The following is a 9,774-nucleotide window of genomic DNA, read 5'->3' as shown; positions in this document are numbered from 1 at the left end:
ATGTTTCTGCCGCTGATTAGAGATGGCATTGACATGTGATGATTTGTTTGAGGTTGACATTTTGTTGTTGGTTGGAGATGATGCTGCTGCAGGTTGTTGGAGTGCTGCTCTAGGTGTTGCATATGTCTCTTTATGTATTGGAGTCATTAGATATGCTGCTACATGTGTTGAGTTGTGGCTTCTTGTGTTGGAGGTGCCTCTATTAGTGTTAGAAACAATTGATGACATGATGCTACTGCTACAGGAGCTTGGAGATGCTGCTACAGGTATTGGACATGTTTGGAGAGGTTGTGGTTGTTACTTGAGAATTTGGAGATGTTGGTCTTGGTACTAAGCTGGAGATGTCATTGACTTGTTCTTATCAAATTTCATGAGTTTCAAACTTGACACAGAGGTTTGGAGGCATCATAAGGAGCTGAAGAAGGTGTTCCATAAGTTGGCAGAGCATCTGGACTGAAGATCCATTGGTTTTCTTCATCTTTAGCCTCAGTCACATGGAGTCAGGCTCATCAGAGCGACCGAAGAGCTCCAATCACATGGAGGTAGGCTCATGAGAGCCATTGTGACTACCAGACACATGTAGACAGTGTTGTGGGAGCGAACAAGGTTTTTCATGAGAATTTTTCTGCATTCCTCATGTCGATCAACTATTTTTTGTGTTTTGGCAACATCCTTGATCAAAACTTTTCAATTTATGGTTGGAAAAGTTCGTGGGACTTATAGAAGTTGATTAAAGTTGAAAATATAAAAAAGGCTAGTGGAGTTAGTGGTTGATTGAGTTAATGAGTTGAATTGGGATCAAATCAAGCATATGAAAATGATTGTTGAGCTGAGTAGTTCTCTATAATTATTGAGTTAAGCACTTGAGTTCATCCATATATTGGATAAATCTCATTACTAGTATGGTTGTTTGTCTAGTTGTGGTGTTGACTAAATGTATGTGTGAGAAGAGTGTGCAAACTGTGTGAGTTATATTATGCAGAATTTCTGAAACAATTTGCAGTTTAGCAACAACCAAATGAAGTATGTTTCAACCATCAAATTGGTGCAGTGTGTGAGAAGATGATGTGTGGACTGGAGTAGTATTTTGAGGAGTTGTTTTGGAGCTTGTGTGGAGTTTTTGATTGTAACTTGTGCTACAAATTTTATCATTTAATTGTGCTTAGATACTATGTTGCTGCAGTGCTCATGTTGAGCGAATTGGGAGTCAAGTCTAAAAATATATGAAATAAGGTTTACATGGAGGAAGTGAAGGCATAGAGGTTTCAGAGTAGAGAGTGACTTGGCAGATTCAATAGAAGGGAGATATTTCTCCATCCAATAGGAGTTGGATAGTCCAATGGAGGTTGGGTGAGGATAGTTGATCTTGGTGGCCTTCAACGGATGGTAGTTCATAGATATGTGAGAGAAATAATTTCCTGTCTCATAGGTGCCAGTATACTGTGAAAATAAGTCGAGTCTTCCGGCTCATGGGAGTGAGCTGATCCATGTAAAATTTATTCAACAAATTAATAAAATAATTGAGCAGCGGATTAGCAACAGGGTGGTTTTTTTCCCGAGGAAGGGTTTTCCACCAAACGTACTTGTGTCCATTGTGTTGATTGATTTTATGGTTTCATATTTATTTTGATGCTTTGATATATGGTTGTGTGTTTCAATTTGTGCATGGATTAAAAGATTAACATTTGGAGAAACAATTTATATGTGCTCTCACAATTGATTCAAGCCCCCCCCACCTCCCCACCCCCTCTCCCCTCCTCTAAGTAGTGATCTAGTTTCCAACAATATTGACCAAACTTGCAGTGATGAAGAGTACTTCATATTCTCACCTTGTATCTAACAAGGCAGAAATTGATGGAATTGATGGTCTGCTATAGGTTTGAATATTTGTCAAGCGAGCTTGAGATAAAGATCATAATTTTGCTGCTACAGTCTAGAGTTCGAGTTCAAATTCAGAGTTCTAGACAATGTTGTTGCATTGTTTTGGCATGCTGATGTTTGTGAATGAACACTTCCATTAGCATAAGACTTCAACTTCTAGCTATATTCAAAATTGTTCGAGGAACTACATTGATGGTTCTAGAGTTGAGATTTTTGATTGATCTGAGAACAACTGTGAAGGTTCCAGACGTGGTTGAGACCTTGAGTTCTCCCAAATTTGGGGTATTGTTTGTGGCTTTCTCTTAAAACCCACCATCCTTGGTTTGTGGTCATCCTTGAAAACCATTTCTAAGAGACATTCAACTCTTGGCTGAGGTACATTTTTGCATTTTTAACTCTCTTTCTTGGACTTTGATACATCCCTTCGGATTAAGGGGGGGAATGTTAGACACCTAACCCTTGGGTTATGTTTTGGGTTAGTGTGTATTATGATGATTAGTTGTTAGAGTCCAAAAATACTTGGAAAATGGATCAACAATTTTCTTGTTGTATTGATATGTACACATTGTACATCATTTTGTGAGTGATCTTTAATAAAGTTGATTTCATTTTCCACCAAATTATATGTCTAACAATCTAGACTTGAATGAGATGGTGCATGGAAACCCAAGTGAAATCTGGCCCGTTATAGTATGAGAGGTTTATAAAAGGGATTACTGGTATGGGGGGTTTATAAAAAGGAATAACTTGTAAAATAGGGGATATTTAGTGTGCATGTATAAATCTTTGGAAAAATGTATGGGGAGGGGATTTAACAAAAGAATTTTGGAATGTATTTATCAATATCTAGTGAAATTAAACTTATTCTTTAATATCTTATGAATGCACATGTTATGTTATAAGTTCAGTAAGTTGACACCCAATGACCAACATGTGGAATTGTTGCTAGAAACTTAACCATTTATAATACCTTAACTATTACATCTTGCTCCAACTTTGTAGGTAATGAGGGGTTGAAAATAAACTAATGGTCTCTTTTCCTTGGAGATAGTGCTTCCCTTCTTACTTGCATAATCACAAATAGCATCTCATCATATGGGAAATCAAGTCCTCCATAAACAACTTCGAAGAGTAACACATTGGTCTTCTTCCTTGTATGAGCATTGCCCTTAATGCAAATTGACATTGCATACTCATTGACATCTATCCCTAGCTCAAATGGTTGCTATAATTTGGGCATGGCTAGGATCAAAGAATCATTGATCTTGTTAATGGTTGCTATAATTTGGGCATGGCTAGGATCAAAGAATCATTGATCTTGTTTTTTAAGTCTTTAGATGCTCATTGTTGGTGGTTTATCCCAATTAAGCCTACTTCCTCTGGTAGTCATCACATGCAATAGTGTTGTCCTTTTGGAAAAAATTGCAATGAATTTTCTCATATATTGGGTTGTACTCGTAAAACTTTTGATCTCTGTCAAGCTAGTGGGAATAGGCCATTTGAAGATGGGAATCTTGTTTGAATCCATTCTCAGCTCTCAACTATCAATCATATGTCCAATATATATCATTGATGTAGATGTTGGATTATGTAGGTCGGTAGGAAGGTTGCCTCTCCAGGTAGTAAACTTTGTAAAGTGATTTTATAAAGTACTTTTTGTATTTAACTAGCATAAATCCTTTGTAACTTAGGATCTACCAAGCTAGAAGAATCACTCTAAAAGAAGTTTAAATTTTCTCCTTTAAATAGACTATATTCTAGATGAATACCATGGGTTCTCATAAACTTGAGCTCAAAAACAACTAGTAACATCACAAGTCAAGTTTACCTTATTATTTTAGTTTAAATATGTTTTTTTGTTATAACATATAATTATTTTTATTTTCTTTATGTAAAAATGTTTAAGGTAGGGTTTTAAATATTAGTTAATAAATATAAATATTAATCGTATGATTTTATTTTATTTTATTTTTACTTTATTTGATAAAGTAAAATGTTTACATAACTTTTTTTTTCCTTATTTTATTTTTGACCCAGTAAAAATGTTTAAGGTAGGTTTGTTTATATTTTTATTAATAAATATAAATATTAATTGTATGATTTTATTTTATTTTTATTTTTACTTTATTTGACAAAGTAAGATGTTTACATAACATAATATGTAACATCTCTTGCATACTAGGTTGGAGAGCGCCATGGATGAAATGTGACTTATTTGAGCTCAACTAAAAATAAATTCACAACCGTTGATCTTGGGATGACAAAATCTAATCTTAGCCATTGAATTCTAGGTTTAGGGTTTTAGTCATTAAAATGTTATAAAAGGAGATTCGAAGGAGAAGTGAAAACACTATTCACTCCATCTTGGGATGGCAAAATCTAATCGTAGCCATTGAGATTTAGGGATTTAGGGTTAGGGTTTTAGTCATTAAAAGGTTATATAAGGAGATTTGAAGGAGAGGTGAAGACACTATTCACTCCGATACTCCTCCATCTTGGGATGGCAAAATCTAATCGTAGCCATTGAGATTTAGGGTTAGGGTTTTAGTCATTAAAAGGTTATATAAGGAGATTTGAAGGAGAGGTGAAGACACTATTCACTCGGATACTCCAGTGTGCAAGGAAGGCATGGTCTAATCCTCCATCTTGGGATGGCCAAATCTAATCGTAGCCATTGAGATTTAGGGTTAGGGTTTTAGTCATTAAAAGGTTATATAAGGAGATTTGAAGGAGAGGTGAAGACGTGTGCAAGGAAGGCATGGTCCAAGGAAGGTGCGGAAGGTGCAGCAAGGAGATCTAAATCACAACAAAGGAGGCCTTGATCAAGGAGATCTGAATCACGGCCAAGGAGGTAGATCTCAACAAAGAAAGCCTTGATCAAGGAGATCTAAATCACAACCAAAGAGGTCTTGATAAGGTAAAGATCTAGATTACACCCAAGAAGGGCTTTAGTGAACTAGATCTAATTCTTCATTTAAGCCATTATTCCTGGTACTAATCCCAAGTTCATAATAAAACACGTTTTTGTTTTTTCCCTTTGTGGATTTTCTAATAGTAAATCATGTGCCCAATGTGGTGATGATTTCTGTGTATGTCTAGTGTGCAATTTTAATTTAGAACTTAGCCATGCATAAATTAATAAATAATTTAAGAGTTCGTTAGAAATTTATTGCTAGGTTGAAATAAATTTTAACAAAATACTATTACAAATAAGTCAATAAAAAGATGCAACACATCACTTGTGAGTGCATTTGGAAACGCCCGTATGGCAGGGTAGGTGGCATTTCTGTGTTATGGGTCGGGATGTTCTTAGAGATTTCTCTCTTCTTTGGTCTCTCTTTTCCTCTGTTTTGGAAATATGTAAATTTTCTTTGTTATAAAGATGATCTGTTTTTTCCTCCAAAGGCGGATTTCAGCGTTGCTTCGACTCAAATCCTCCTTGTCTGGATGCAAATCCACCGCTGGTTTTTGTTTCTACCGGCAATTTGATGACGTCTAGGCTCAAAACATATTCTTTTTCACCTAGGTGGAAAAACCTATCAACTCAGGTGTCAAAACCAACAGTGAGGATAGCCATCTCTGGCTGCTATCCGCGAATGTCAGTTTGACTCATCACAGTTAGATAGGAAAACCATGCCACCTGAAATAACCCGCTGGTGGTCCGTAAGGGAGCAGGCTCATCACTCCTGCCAGATGCCTCTGGGTCTTGGGCCGTTAACCTGTTTCCTTACGTCCGAGGAAGACGAGCTCTTAGCCAAGCAGAAGCAGTTTTACGGCATACTCCAAGCCGAGGCTCAAAACATATTCTGTTTTCATAGCGGATTTATTGAAAAATAATAAAAATTACAAATATAATCGGATGATTTTGGAATGGTTTTTTTTCTTTTTCATTTTATATAAAAATGAATGATTTATTTTTCAAAAAATTAGTACAAAAGGAAAAAAGGATTCCGATTTCTGAATCTTTGTCCAAGCTTTTCAGGTTAACCGAGCAGATAAACTCCGATATAACGAGTGAGCATGTTTTGGGAAAAAGCTTGTTTTCAGGGCGACAAGCAGATCAACTCCAAAATACGAAGTCCAAATGTTTCAGAAAAAAAATTTGTTTTCAGGGCTGCGAGCAGATCAACTCGAAGATATCGAGTCAAATTGATTCGGAAATCTTCGAGTCAAATTGATTCGGAGCTGATCAACAGTCCAGTCAAAATGATTCGGAAGAAGGTATGCTTTAATTAAATATTAGGGTTTCCACTTCCAATGCAAAAGTTTCTGATGTGGAGCGAAAGAAATGATCTAGCTTCTCATCTGATCACGCCAATGCAATTTGACTCCAATTCCATTTCTCTGTATACTTTTCTTTGCTGTCTGCTTTTGACTGTAAACATTTCTGATAATTTCGATTTTCTTGAAATTTTCAGTGCCCTTCATTACTAAATATTTACCGAGAATTTCGGAAAGTTCGTTGAGTTTGGAAGAACTTTCGACTTTTTGTTCGATATTTCAGATAGTTCGTTTTTCCTTCCTTGAGAAGCCAAGTCAGATTGCTTCCGTAAAAGCTTTTGAAGGCGACGAGCTAGGTGGTCATCATACCGAGGAGCTAATAAACTCTGCGATGCCAAATTCTGAAACAAAAAATAAAAATGATTCGGAAGAAGGTATGCTTTAATTAAATATTAGGGTTTCCACTTCCAATGCAAAACTTGTTCTTGGGGAGCCATAGAAATGCTCTAGCTTCTCATCTAAGCAGTCAATGCAATATATTTCAATTTCTTTGCGTATATTTCCCTTCTGGTCTCAGATAATTTGATTCCAATTCCATTTCTCTGTATACTTTTATTTGCTGTCTGCTTTCGACTGTAAACATTTCTGATATCTTCTGATAATTTCGATTTTCTTGAAATTTTCAGGGCCCTTCATTCCTAAATATTTACAGAGAATTTCTGAAAGTTCGTTTTCTAAATATTTACAGAGAATTTCTGAAAGTTCGTTTTCTAGAGTTTTGAAGAACTTTCGACTTTTTGTTCGATATTTCAGATAGTTCTTTTTTCCTTCCAAATCAATCCTGGACAATATCTGACCCGATTCTTCTTGCCCCAAATCAATATTTACAGAAGAACACATTTTCAGATAGTTTGGGCTAGCCGGTCATATTTACCACATATTTCTTTCCCTGCAACAATATTTAATTCTGATTTATGTTCTTTGTCATATGATCTGCTTTTAATGAAACTTTAGACTATTTTAATTTCTGATTTTATTTCCATATCACGTGATCTGCTTTTAATGAATCTTTCTCACAGTATAGACTATGTATAAACATGATCTGCTTTTAATGAATCTTTCTCACAGTATAGACTATGTATAAACTATTTTTAGACTATGTATAAACTATTTTTAATTCTGATTGTTTTTCTGTGTTATATTATTAGTTTTAACAACAATTTCAAATTATTTGAAATTGTTATAACAACAATTTCAAATACCAAATGTATTGTTTATATCAAATATATAAAATGTATTGTTATAACGACAATTTCAAATATCAAATGTATTGTTATAACAATTTCAAATATCAATCAAATATCAAATGTATTGTTATAACAATTTCAAATATCAAATACAAATTTCAAATATCAAATGTATGGTTATAATAACAACAATTTCAAATATCAAATGTATTGTTATAACAATTTCAAATATCAAATAAAAATTTCAAAATATCAAATGTATGGTTTACATCAAATATATGAAATGTATTGTTATATTAACAACAATTCCAAATATCAAATGTATTGTATTTCAAATGTCAAATACAAATTTCAAATATCAAATGTATACCTGATGCCTAGCATTGGCACTTATTCTAGTGCATCTAGATACCAGAGAAGGTCTGGTAGAGAGAGCTACCTGCTTTAAATGGGTGACATCACTCGAAGGAAAATTATAGATTACGAAGGCATTCCCTTATGTTGCCGCAAATGTCACGAAGTGGGGCATTTATACAAAGATTGTCCAAGAATTTCAGGGCAAAATCAGATCCCGACCAAAGTGTTGGTCTCAGCCTCCACTCAAACTCTGGATTCAGATTTCGATTCTCAATTGGACCTCCAAGAAAGTACTCCGCCCTCTAGTCTAACTCCGCAGTGGGTCGTAGCTCACCATTTCGCAAGGGCATCGGATGGACCCCCTGAAAAATCCAGATCCCGCGACAAGGCTTTCGCGAGTACTCCCTCTTCCACTCTTCCTCTTTTTTCTCATTCTACTGAAGGTTCAGTAAATTTATCATCTTTGAACTGTGTCGTCTCTCAAGCTGAAGTTAATAAGATATGTTCATCGGTATGTCCTATTCCCGTTGTGCCTCCCTCACTATCCTCCCCCATTCCCCAACCCTCTGTGGATAGGACCACTTGCTCGCTTGATGATCACCCACTATCAAGTGGGACTCATCGATATTTCCTCAGATCCCTTCCTGCTGCTCCCTCTTCGGTCTTAGGCCTGGACCTTGACCCCCCTCCAATTACTCTCAAGCCTCTCAGAGGCCGTCAATCAAAAAATTCTAAGGCTATTAAAAGGGCTAGTGCTGATGTAGCCTCCAGGGTCCAATCCCCAATCGATTGGGTTCTTAGAGCAAAGAGAAACCCTCACTCCTCTCCCCCATGATCTATCTTTCCTTTAATTGTAGGGGTCTAGCCAACCCTGACAAAAAGCTGGCTCTGAAGAGGCTCTGTCTGTCTGAAAAGATGGATGTTATTTTCTTTCATGAAACTTTGGGGGAAGGTCACCAGATAACTAAGCTTCTCTTAAGTTTTCTCCCAACTTTGGATTTTCATTTTTTGGATGTGAAGGGTTGCTCTCGTGGCTACGCCTTGGGCTTTAACACTCGTTCTACAAAAATCCTCAACTTTTGGGGAGGAGAAGATTTTCTTGGTGCAGACATCTGGTCTATGGAGCTCGGCAAACCATTTAGGATCATCAAAATCTATGGCCCTTGCCAGAACAGAGAATTCTTTTGGAACAGAATCATGGAGGCTAATTTTATGAATCAAGATAATATCATTATTGGTGGAGAATTAAATTTCTCCCTTGGATCAGCAGAATCCTGGGGTTTCAGGTGTCAAAGCAATCATCTCACAACATTTTTTGAAAACTTGTTGGATGCTCACGAATTTCTAAATATTGACCCTGTTAAACTCAAGCCAACTTGGAGGAATCACAGATTGGGGGTAGATTCCCTTGCTAGAAGATTGGACCGATTCTTGATCAAAGCCCCTCTTATGGCAATTTTAATTCTCTTTCATCAATGGGTGGGGAGTGGTGGGATCTCTGATCACTCTCCTGTATTTCTGGAGCTCAAGGGTAATCTTTCTAAACCCTCTTCACCTTTTAAATCTAACTCCTCTTGGTTGTTGGATCCGAGTTTCAGGAACTTGGTCTCGGCCACTTGGATCCATTGCTCCCAGAATGAAACCTCCTCCCCAGGGGAGCTCTTTGCAAAAAATCTAGCAATTCTAAAAGGAAAAACAATAACCTGGGCTAGATTAAAACAAAGAAAAGAAGATGAATATCTTTAAAGAATTGAAAAGGCTCTACTAGCTTTCGAAGAATCAACTCCCACAGGATCGAACTCAGTAGAACAAAATTTGCAATTGATTCAGTTGGAAACTGACAGAATAAAGCTTCTTCACTTAAAAGAAGAAACCTGGAGGATCAAGAGCAAAGCAATATGGCTCAAAGAAGGTGATGAAATTCAAAGTTCTTTCAACAATATGCAAGGGGTCGGAAAGCCATTAACTCAATCTTGGAATTACAAGACTCGGAAGGAAGGAAAGCGGGCAATTTTGAACAACTGGCTGTCATGGGGATTAGACATTACTCTAATATCTACAAAGCCCC

At 36.5% G+C, this 9,774-nt stretch overlaps 1 long non-coding RNA gene across 1 annotated transcript; it reads left to right on the top strand.

Moving 5' to 3' along the window:
• The first annotated feature begins 5,868 nt into the window (after positions 1-5,868).
• Positions 5,869-7,110, top strand: LOC149199150 (uncharacterized). Its single transcript, XR_016253240.1, has 3 exons — positions 5,869-6,102; positions 6,300-6,536; positions 6,789-7,110. It is a non-coding gene; the product is annotated as an uncharacterized LOC149199150 (long non-coding RNA).
• Positions 7,111-9,774: the final 2,664 nt, after the last annotated feature.

Source organism: Pinus tabuliformis, chromosome 2_1, assembly GCF_031772625.1.
Source record: "Pinus tabuliformis cultivar Carrire ecotype Pingquan chromosome 2_1, CPIR1, whole genome shotgun sequence".
NCBI lineage: Eukaryota > Viridiplantae > Streptophyta > Pinopsida > Pinales > Pinaceae > Pinus > Pinus tabuliformis.
This window is presented reverse-complemented; position numbering and strand designations above follow the sequence as displayed.